Below are 10234 nucleotides of genomic sequence, written 5' to 3'. Positions count from 1 at the left end.
ATCCCGGGGCGGGACGGCCCCGCTCGGCCCGCGGGGAGACGCGCCGAGCCCGCCGCCGTGACGGCGTCGACCCTTGCTGTCGGCTTTGTCCCGGGCTGCAGCCACGGAGGCGCTCGGTAGGAGCGGGTCGGGAGCGAGGGTGCAGCGGTGTCGACCGCGCTGCAGCTCCTCGAATAAAGCGCTGCTTTCCTTCCCTCGCCTTGGCTTTGCTCTAGGACAAAAGGGGTTTACGGTGTTCTGACAACCGTCCGTGCGTTCCTGGGTAAACTCCTTGTGGGCAGGAGTAGGGAAGGTGCTCTCAAGTCAGCCTGAGGATGACTGTCCGTGTGGAACTAGAAACCTGCTGCTGCTTTTGGCTCTTGGCAAAGAGGCTGCCCAGGATTGGCGGGTTTTGCCCGGTTTTGGTAGTTCCTTACGAAGCTTGGTGGAATTAGACGAGTGTGAGATGAAATCCAGCTTCTGCTGCTGGGTGTGCATCCTCTGGATCGGATCCAGTACTGTAAATAGAGGGGATGCAGTAGTGTAAATAGAGGGGAAAATCATAGGCAGTTAAGCGAATTTAGTGATATTTACTGCTCGTCTCCACTTAGTAGTGGGGTTCTCAGCTTTCTCTTTTCTTAAGAAAAGAAGGAAACATGGCTCTCGCGATTGCAAAGAAATCTTGGAGTAAAGAAGCCCAGTGGCTCAAAATCCAGCTCTTTTGTACGTGTTTATATGCTTAAAACTTTCTGTAGTTGGCAGCATTAGAAGTTGCATCATATTAAGTGCCAAATCTTATATGAAGCACAGGGGTTATGTCAGGGCAGGCTTGGTGCAATACACGAAGTTCATCTGGACAGACATGTTTAATTTGCTCATGCTCGAATGCTTGATGAATTTAAACCAATTCTATTTCGTATCTCCAGGAGAGCACGAAGCCGCGTTGTTGGTTTTTTTTGCGGATACCGCACCAGTGAGAGGAGGTTCGTGGCGGGTGCTGGAAAAAAAAAGGTTCTCCGCGGAGGGGGAGTGCGCGGAGTTCCTGCGGCACCTGCTTTGTGATTGTTCTGCTGCTGGTCACGGTGGTTTCGCTCCGCTCCTCTGGGCTGCGCCGAGGGCGGTGAGGGCCGGGCAGGGGCTCCAGGCGCCGGTAACTCCGCGGCGCTGGGACCGCGCCGGGGACGCGGAGCTGTCGCGACCCGCCGGACCCGCGGGGGCGGAGCGGGGCCTGCACGTGACCCAGGCCCGCGTGACATCACGGCAGCTCCGCCGCGGCACCGGGAACCGAGCCGGGAACAACGCCGGGAACAGTGCTGGGAACAGTGCCGGGCCGAGCCGCCCCTCCCGCCCGCGGCTCGGGCACCTGCGCCACGGGGGGCGGCGGCGGCCGCGCATCGCCGGGAGCCGCGGCCCGCGCCGGTAACTCATCGCGCCAGCTCCGCTCGCGGGGGCGGCGGCGCCTCCTCGCCGCCCGCGGGGCCGCCCCGCGTGTCCGAGGCTCACGGCGGTGGACGGGGCCGCGCTGTCCCGCCCCGCGGCCTGCGCCGGCCCGAGCGGCCGCAGCGTTCCCCGGGACCCGGGGCCGGCTTGTAGCGCCGCCCGTCCGCGTCGCGCTGCCGGGCGGGCCGGCCCGGGCCGGGCGGCGCTGGAAGGTGCTGGAAAAGAAGGGGGACGGCTGCGGCCCGTCCCGTCAAGCCGCCTGGGGCCTGGCGGGGTGCGGGCCGGGCTGGCGGCGGCCCCCGAGCGAGCCCCGCGGGAGGGAAGGGATCGGTCTCGGCGTGGGTCCGGAGCGCTGTCCCCGCCGCCGTGCGCGGTCTGTGCTGGCGGGAGCGGCGCGGTTGCGCCGTCGGAGAGGGTCTCTGTGCTGAGGAGGTCAGAGGCGTCTGGGGAGGGGTGTCAGTTTCTCGTGCTATTATCGTGCGTCTGAAGAGCCCGGATTTCTGTCTGTTGTCTCCGGAAGTGCTCAGATGTTTACTTGCTTTGTGGTAACTTGTTAGCTCTCCTCTCCTCCGCTGAGCACTTCGTTTCTCTGTCTCGTTCACCTGTTGCATCCTGTCAACCCAGATCGCGAGTTTTGTAGGACACAAACTTGTCTGGATGGCTGTCAGTTTGCACGGTGCTGTTAAAAGGTAGCCTTGCTTACGCTGGTGATTACTCTTCATTGTGCCATTTCACTGACGCTCAGGGTGCTAAGGTCCACAGGTTTGTCAAGACAGGTATTGACTGGAAGCAAACCTTGGATCATTGGTCAAAGAGAAATGCTCTGTCTCCTGAAACTTTCTTCCCCTCTTTTTCCTAAAGGGACAGCTGGGCCTTTCCTTTACAAGGCTTTTTTTGAGGGAGTCTCTGACACTGAGTCATGTTTCTGACTAACCGTTTGGATCACTGTGTGTCAGACAGTTTCTGGCTATGACTGCAGGTTATGTTTGTCTGTGGGGAAGAGTCCTCTCAGATCTGCTGCTTGTTCCAAGGTGTGTGGAGTATCTGCTGTTCCCTGGGTGTCAGAGAGAAGGCTATACCTGAGTAGAAACAGAAGGAAAAGTTGTTTTTTTTTTCTTCTAGTGAGTGGTGGTCTTGATTTTTTAATTATGTGAGTCTTAATCAAGCCATAACCCCTTTGCTGGGGTAGAAACAGAAAAATGTATCTTACCTTTTAGTTACAAAAGCAAAGACTATTTGAAAACTTCAGCCAAGTGTTGCTGGGCTCAACCCTTCTTTCATTTGGGCTGTGGAAAGAGGGCATTGGATGTGGTACACATCGTGCCAGGACCAGGTGGAGTTTGGCCTGGCTGCGCTGCTCTGCTATCACACCTGTGGCACATTCACCAGAAGATACTGCTACCGCAAGACTTCTGAGGGCAGACTGGCTTCCTGGTGTGACCCCTTCTGAGAGCACTTGCAGTAATACCTCGTTCTCTTATGTGCATGTGCTGGTGCATCTCCTTTTGCTGGAGAAAAGCAGGGGTAAAAATATTTAATGACCTTCTTCCACCTCTCCCAATAAAAGATGGGGGAAATAAACCCAACCAGCCTCAGGCAGGGACAGAACATGGGTCATTGCAGAGATGCTCGGAGATTCTGTAACTGCGAGAGGAAACTTGCAGCTACTCATGTTGCGAAGGGATGCAGGGAGAAGTACCAAAGCAGGGACTATATATATATATATATATATATATATATATATATATATAAATTGCCTAATCTAAAAAAAAAAATAGAGACAGGAAACTTTATCGCAGAATTAGTGTGTCCTGGCAGTGTACCTTGGGTTACGGTCATTGGCTGTTTCCAGTTACTGCTGCTGCAGCTCCCTGTGCCGTGTCAGCATGTTTCCCTTACCGGCTGGCTGTGCAGGAGGGAGGCAGGCAGAGGGTGTGTGGGACAGGCGTGCAGCCCTACAAGTACAGAGCATTTTTGTTGCCTTATCCCCGTCTCCAACTCTGTCTCACACCTGCAGGAAGAGTCACGTTTCCAGTGTGTTTAAGTGTATTTGATTGCTATACTTTCTCTTCCTTTCTCTTGGATTAGTCCTCACAACTCCGTGCGCTTGTTCTGTGGTAAACAGAAGGATTAATATTTTGTTATTGTTAAGTGTTTGATCGAGCGGTGACAGTCTCAGAGCTCAAAAGTCATATCTCTTGTAATTAGATCTGGTCTGTGATTTGTATGGCTCTCAAGATTGATAGGTTTTAAAATTTTAAGTTTAGAATATAAGATCTTTAACTGTTGCTGTTTTTCAGAAGTGACCCCATCTGCTCATCTGCCTAAGGAAGAGTATAGAATATTATGTGCTTTGTCTTAGATTCACTGAAGGGTGATCCTGCTTTCTGCTGTGGAAGCAGCTGCTGTGAAAGTCTCATTGTTGCAGATGCGTGGGTCTTTGCATGTTGAATAGGAAAGCTTATCAGATTGTCAGTCTCCCTCCTTTCCCTCCCCCACCAGTAATAAGATTGACACACCTGACAGTCTTGGAGAAACATCGGTCTTCCACAACTGAGGTGAAGCCTGTCATAGATATCCCTGCCTATGGCAAGGTAGTTGAACCTAGATGATTTTTAAGGCCATTCCAACCCAAACAATGTTATGATTCTGTACAAAGATACCTTGTTTCACTGGGGGAAAATGTTCTGCTGATTTGCAGTAAGGTAAGTTACCTTGTTTTCCTTACAGCCTAATAATGTAGGAAGGCAGAATTGCATTCTCTTGGCTGTGGAAATTATCTTAGTGGAAAAGAACTTAATCTTAATGGGGAATTAGGAGAGTGCTTCCTGCTGACAGGTACGGGTCTGCGTTTAGGCTGCAAACAGGTTGAACTTTGTCATTAGATCATATTCCTACTAATATAAAGTACATTTGACTTACCGTTTTCATTGTGGTTACTGCAGGTAGAAGCTGTATTGTAGTTATTTTGGGTTTGAGAGATCTGTATAATATTGTTAAAAGAGGCTGTCCATGTTCAGTCAGACCTTAAAAATTTATCAATTAAAAATGGTACGATGGCTTACTTTAGCACTCCTGTGTTGTTTTTGTGCTGTGACTTCCTGCTCAGGACAAAATACCTTTTTTCCATTTTTGGAGCATATACAAATTCCTTTCATGTGTCCTCACTAAAAAGGAGACACTCCTGGAGCTATTGCAGCTTGTACCTTAGGTTTGGAGATCTCAAAACCATATTTCCTGTAAGGTAAAATTTGAGTGTCAAAAATTGAGTGTCAAAAAGAAAACGTTAAGGTGATATACTCAATTTCAGTATTATTCCGTAAATAATTTTGAAGTAAACGCTGTCAAATCTTTAATAATCTTATTTGGGGAGGGCAAAGGCTACTAGAGGAGAGCAGAGCACTGCAGACCTTCCCAGTACGTTTAATAGGGGGAACGGATAAATGTTTTAGTGGAAAGCTGCTGACAAAATTAACAGAAAACATTAGAGTATGAGAAATCTAATTCTTGTTTTGAACAGGCCAAAACTAATGTCTCTAGGATTAAGTAGGAGAACTACCTCGTGGGATGTGAGAATTGAAGCAATTTAAAAACCATACTGGAGAGTCAGGTTGTATTGTGTGCTCATAGAAACCTCTCCAAGATGTAAAGATAAGATGTTAGGTGAGTATCAGACTGACTGCCGAAGCACATGACTGACAAGAGAGTAGGTGTCTCCTGGAATGTAAGGCTTTCTAGTTTGTTTTAAGGTTTTTAAAAAAATATTGGCAAATATATTTGTAAGATTTCTGGAAATCAACTCCAGGGCACGGAGTTGTATCCCGTCTTCCTTCAGGGAGCGGGGCAGTTTTGGCCTGCTGGTCTTACCGCAGCTATGAGGCAAACAAGGTTGATTGGTTTAAATCAAGGCTTCCCTCTTGTTGATAGAAAGCATGATTAATGTGAGTGATTTAAATAATTCATTTAAGCTTTGTTTTGCATTTGATACTTTGTTAAAAGGAAGCTTTAATCTAAGTGGTTAGGCTCACCTAGTACTACTTCTTGCAAAACAGGACGATACAGTCTATCTACATGCATCCACTTATGGTATTATTTCACAGTAAATGTTTACATTACAAAATGGTCATTTGTATTTACTAGGTGATTTTCTTTCTTCGTGACTTGTACAAAACTGCATTTGAATAAAGAGGTCAAATCAAATGTGCCCTTTTTTTATAATTGTACTTTAGTCACACAAATCATGCACTGCATACATAAGAGGAAATTTACTTGCTGGAGTGTGTGCTATTAAATCTGACTTATTCTATCAGGGTAGTGTTATCTGTACTTAGCAGAATGAAATGAACTGGTTGGTTTTGGTCGTTGTGTCCTTACGGATCTTACAATGAGCATAACTCATTGTCCCTTTTTCTTCGGAGACTGGAAGAGAGAGACACCTCCCACCCATTTCATGTTGCCTCCCCCAGCTTTGAGTGAACTGAACTAATTTTATAAGTGAATTGAAGAAACTAATGTTTCTGCCTTTTAAAGAAAGATCTGTTTTGTAATTCAGTGGATTCTGGTTCTGCAGACTCAGTGGCTTTCTTGAGTTTAGGAATGACACTCTTTAAACATCCAACAGCCATCCAGCTTGAACAGGGGATGCTTGTGTTTGTTTAAATGGTTGTTTTAGACTTTATCATAAATTGCCATTAACTTGGAAAATAAACGGAACAAGTGTAATCTTGAAAACTGTGGGTAAAATCCATTTAAAGGAAAACATTTGGATTTTAAGTAGTCTCTCCTAGGACCCTTATGAAATGAGGGCAAAGAGGTAGGCTTCTACAAAAGCTCTGAAGTGTATCTTGGTTGCCAGGGACATACATGCAGAAATGTGCCAACCCCCAAAGGACTCCACATGCCTTGCCAGTGACTTCTCCTGGAGGATTTCCCATGGTCAGGCTGTTAGATAGGCACATCTAGTGGCTTTTTGTGCCCATACTGTCAGAAACTCACAGGCAACTTTGTGTGGGCACGTGAACTTGCACTGGAATGGCCTTTGAGACCTGCCGTGATGGTGCATGCCTTGACGTGCAGGCACACATACACACGCAGAGTCCTGTGGGCAGCCCTCACCAGGCTGCTTTGGCTTGCATGAGAAGTGCCACCAAGGCAGGGCAGCACACTCAGCTGCAAGCTCTGAGAGTAGAAGGAGAAGCTGTCACCTGGCCTTCAAATACCAGCTTTGTCATTCTGGTCTCCTGATTGTCTGCTTCTCACCCTTGGCTATTTTCTGTAGGAGAGGAATAATATTCTAGTTCCCATAAAAGGGCCAGGAAGAAGTTCCAAAGATGGGCTTTAGTGTTTAAAGCTGATGAAGTGGACAGATTCTCAGGCATCTGCAGGTCTGGGCAGGAAGCCCTAGGTAAGGATATGATTTAAAGCATGTGGACAGGCAAGGTTGCACTGTTCCCCCTTTTAGGAAGGTGTCAGAATCTCTTAGCAAGGGAAGAGGGAACTCCTGTTGTGAGGAGTGTTTTAAAAATAGAATAAAGTAGAATAAAATTTTAAAATATTAGAGGTAAAATAACTATAAATCATATAATGTAGTCTCTGTTACTTGACTGTGTCTGAGAAGAGGGGACGTAATTTTCTGGCCTATATGGGGCTGAAGAAAAATTTTCCCTTGGACTGTGGAAAGCTCCCAAGTTGCTCTTAGTCCTTCTAGAAGCAGAACATGAGTGGAGAAAGGAGAAGCCTTTGCCTGAGGAAAACATCAGTTTTCTCCCTATCACCTGCACTTTAAGGGCATTTTCTGTTGTACTGCTTTGGAGCCGCAGCCTGGGGGTGAAAGCTGAGGAAAAAATAAGAAGAGACCGTAGACTGTGTCCTCCCTTGTTTCAGTATCATCTTCAACTGCTACTCCCTGATACTTGCTCTGGGTGGTGCCTTTAGCAGTGTCCCAGAATCGGCAGGGCATCCACACCCTTCTTGCTTGATACAAGGATCAAAATAAGAAATGGAGCCACCTATTGGCTTAGCCCCATTGCCCACTCCCGTGCACTTGTATGTGTGCTCGCATTTTCCAGCCCTGATCTTGGATTCGCATTGTTTCTGAGAAATCAAGGTGACGTGAGTGCTCTGACGGGGTAATGTTTGCTTGCTGGCTTCATACAGACCCTGCTGGAGTGTCAGTCTTTGCAGGATCCCTGGCTTCATGTGTGATGGCTTCCTTCTCCTTGTGGCAGAGAATGTTTCAGAGTTGGGAATGGATTGGGCTCCTTGCAGCATGATGCTTGTGACAGACTCCCGTGGTCTGATGGTTACATACTTTTGCTTTTTTGTATCAGAGCCTTTGTGCAGACTTTCAGTTTGTTCTGGGCTGCGTTACTGGGGCAATAGGAAATCATTGCACCTCCACTGTCTTTGTGCCTTGGTAGGGCTCTCTTTCTGCGTGGGTGAGGGTGAGGCCTCCTGGGTGCTTGGAGATAACCTGTGAGGAGAGCCAGTGGCTCTGGTTTCCCACTGGTGGGTGTGCCGTGAGTGCAGCCATTTCACTGGCTGGTGTTTGAGCAGTGGACTCTGTCCGGCTCTGGAGTGTTTTCCAGCTGAGTATTTGTGGTGATGTCAGGCAGTGTGAGAAGGGAACATGACTTGGCAGGACAAAGTCTGCAGAAAGTTCAGCTCCACATTTGGCCGAGAGCCTCAGAGGGAATGAGATCTACACACACATTCTCCTACACAGCCTGTCACACGCCCTCTCACATGCTCCTTCCTGTCACAGGAATCTCTTTCTCTCATTTTCATACCTTTAACCCTTCCCTCCTAGCTTCTGCCTGGTGGGTTTATTAAACCCCCCAAAATCCTTATTATGCTGCTGTTACTGTGCCCTTGGTAAGGGTTCAGTTGCAATGACCCCCAAAATCAGAAATAGCCCATACGGGCCAGGATCCAGAATAGCAGTCAAAAGCAGGGCAAGTTTACTTTGCAACAAAGCACTTAATAGTCCTTTATTCTGACCTACACTTCTCTGCCGGTCTTCGCTGTGTTTCTTGGCAGCTCCTCTGATCTTTATTGCTCTACTGCAGTCTTCTGGCTGGTCTAGGTTTGGATATATACATCTGCAACCCCTGCATCTCTCTCCCTGTTCTTCTAAAAAGCAGTATTAGCAAAACCTGCCAAGATACATCCCTTGTAATGATTGAGTGGAATAGACTAACAGTCGAGCTTACTCTGGAGCAATTTAAAACTCCGTTCCAGTATCCCTCCCATCTGTTCTTTATATGGGTATTTCTGTGGCACTGTAATTTCTTCCTGACCTCTGTGCTACATCTAGGGGTGATACTTCTATGAATGGAAATTGGTGCTTTCCCCTACTACCCTTAAGGGAATATTAATGAGTTTCCTGCCTGTTTTGCAATCCAGTACTGTATTTCTGTTTTGCCTGTGAGGGGTAGTATTTATTTTGATTGATGCTTTTAGGTGGGATGGTGCTTGGATACAAATTGCTGTATAGATACATTATTAAAAGGCTGTTTCCCAGAAACAATCTTGTATGGGTTAGCAGCATGCTGATGGAAGTACACTTGGGGTGGGAGGAAAGGAGGAAATCAGAAAACTGAACAAACAGTCGCACTGCAAGCAGCCCTCCCTTCTGTTCTTTCCTCTTTTGCCTCTATTCTTCATGTCCTCTAGTTTCATAGCTGGTAGAGGATGAAGACTAGTTTGAAAAAGAAGGGGTTATGAATTGAGGGCTTTGAAGTTCTCTTTTTGGATTGCTATGACACATCCCACGGCTTTGTGTCCTTTGTCATCTTGTCTTCCTGGTAAAATGCTGCAGCTGCTTCTTTTTGCTTTTTTCTACTTTAATAGCTCAGTGCTGAGAGTGGACTTTGCCATGATCCTGGTCAGAGGAGTCAACAGCAGTTTGGGGTCCTGTGTTGAAGAGATGAGCTGAGACAGTCTGGGGAACTGAGCAGATTTCCCTTTTGTGATGCCAGCTGAAAAAGGTGCTTGGCTAGAATAGGCAAGGGTCATGAAATGTTATTTCCTTACTGCATAGTTCAGTGGAGATTAAATTATTTTTTAAGGAAACAATCAGGTGAACAGTACATTGTGGGATTATTTATCATTTTTTACATACAGAAAAAGGCCTGCAGTGCTCTTTTCTAGACATAATCTAGTAGGTTCTCTTATTCTTTATGGACTAGGTTTAGCTGCTTTCCTGGCATCTCCATTACCAGGAGGTTATTTTGGGTATTTATTCTTACCTCTCTCTCTTTTTTTTTTTTTTATTTTTTTAAGTTCTGATCTCTTGCTTCACTTTGGAAATCGCATTGGGATGGCTTCTCAAATCTGTTGTGAGTCAGATTTGTGTTCCCTGAAGGGGGACTGTAACATCTGTGGAATTAAGGGTCATAAAGGAGGTATGTAGGATCCACGGTAGAGTTTTTATTCTGTAATGTGGTGCAACGGTGAAAGTCCACAATAATTGAAGAGGCTTCTCTAACTCTACCCCCTTCCTACCAACTCTTGTGCAAGCCTTGTTTCAAAAAAACAGCTTTTAGGATCTAGTTGGTTATTGCCATTATCTCTGAGCTCAATGACAGTGTGTGTTTCCTGTCTCTTTTGAACCCTATTCTCTGGGAAGGTGATGGAAGCTCTTAAACTCTGGGCCTCACTGATGTTTTGCAAAGCTATATATAGTTGTTTAGAACAAGATATTGGTGGCTGAGTAAATACAGAAAAGGTGTCCTGAAAGAAATTGAGTCTGTGGGCATGTTTTCCAAGATGCCACGCAATGGCATTTGTAAAGAAACTATGGTGGTGGGATCAG

General features: G+C 46.9%; 1 protein-coding gene across 3 annotated transcripts in view; it reads left to right on the top strand.

The window, feature by feature from the left end:
• Window positions 1-21: 21 nt before the first annotated feature.
• The window catches only part of NR1H3 (nuclear receptor subfamily 1 group H member 3), a 31684-nt gene continuing 21471 nt past the window's right edge, over window positions 22-10234 (top strand). The window contains exon 1 of one of the 3 annotated variants that reach the window (XM_027886742.1): window positions 22-116. The gene's annotated coding sequence lies outside the window, so the exon portion shown is untranslated. Of the gene's footprint in view, window positions 117-1307; window positions 1399-1927; window positions 2109-10234 lie in introns of those variants that run through there. The other 2 variants (XM_027886733.1, XM_027886762.1) reach the window with 2 other exon arrangements.

Source organism: Empidonax traillii, unplaced genomic scaffold (genome assembly GCF_003031625.1).
Source record: "Empidonax traillii isolate 1590-97213 ecotype Southwest subspecies unplaced genomic scaffold, ASM303162v1 scaffold11:size2795301, whole genome shotgun sequence".
Lineage (NCBI taxonomy): Eukaryota > Metazoa > Chordata > Aves > Passeriformes > Tyrannidae > Empidonax > Empidonax traillii.
The sequence above is the reverse complement of the archived record's forward strand: the minus strand, read 5'-3'. Positions and strand labels throughout refer to the sequence as shown.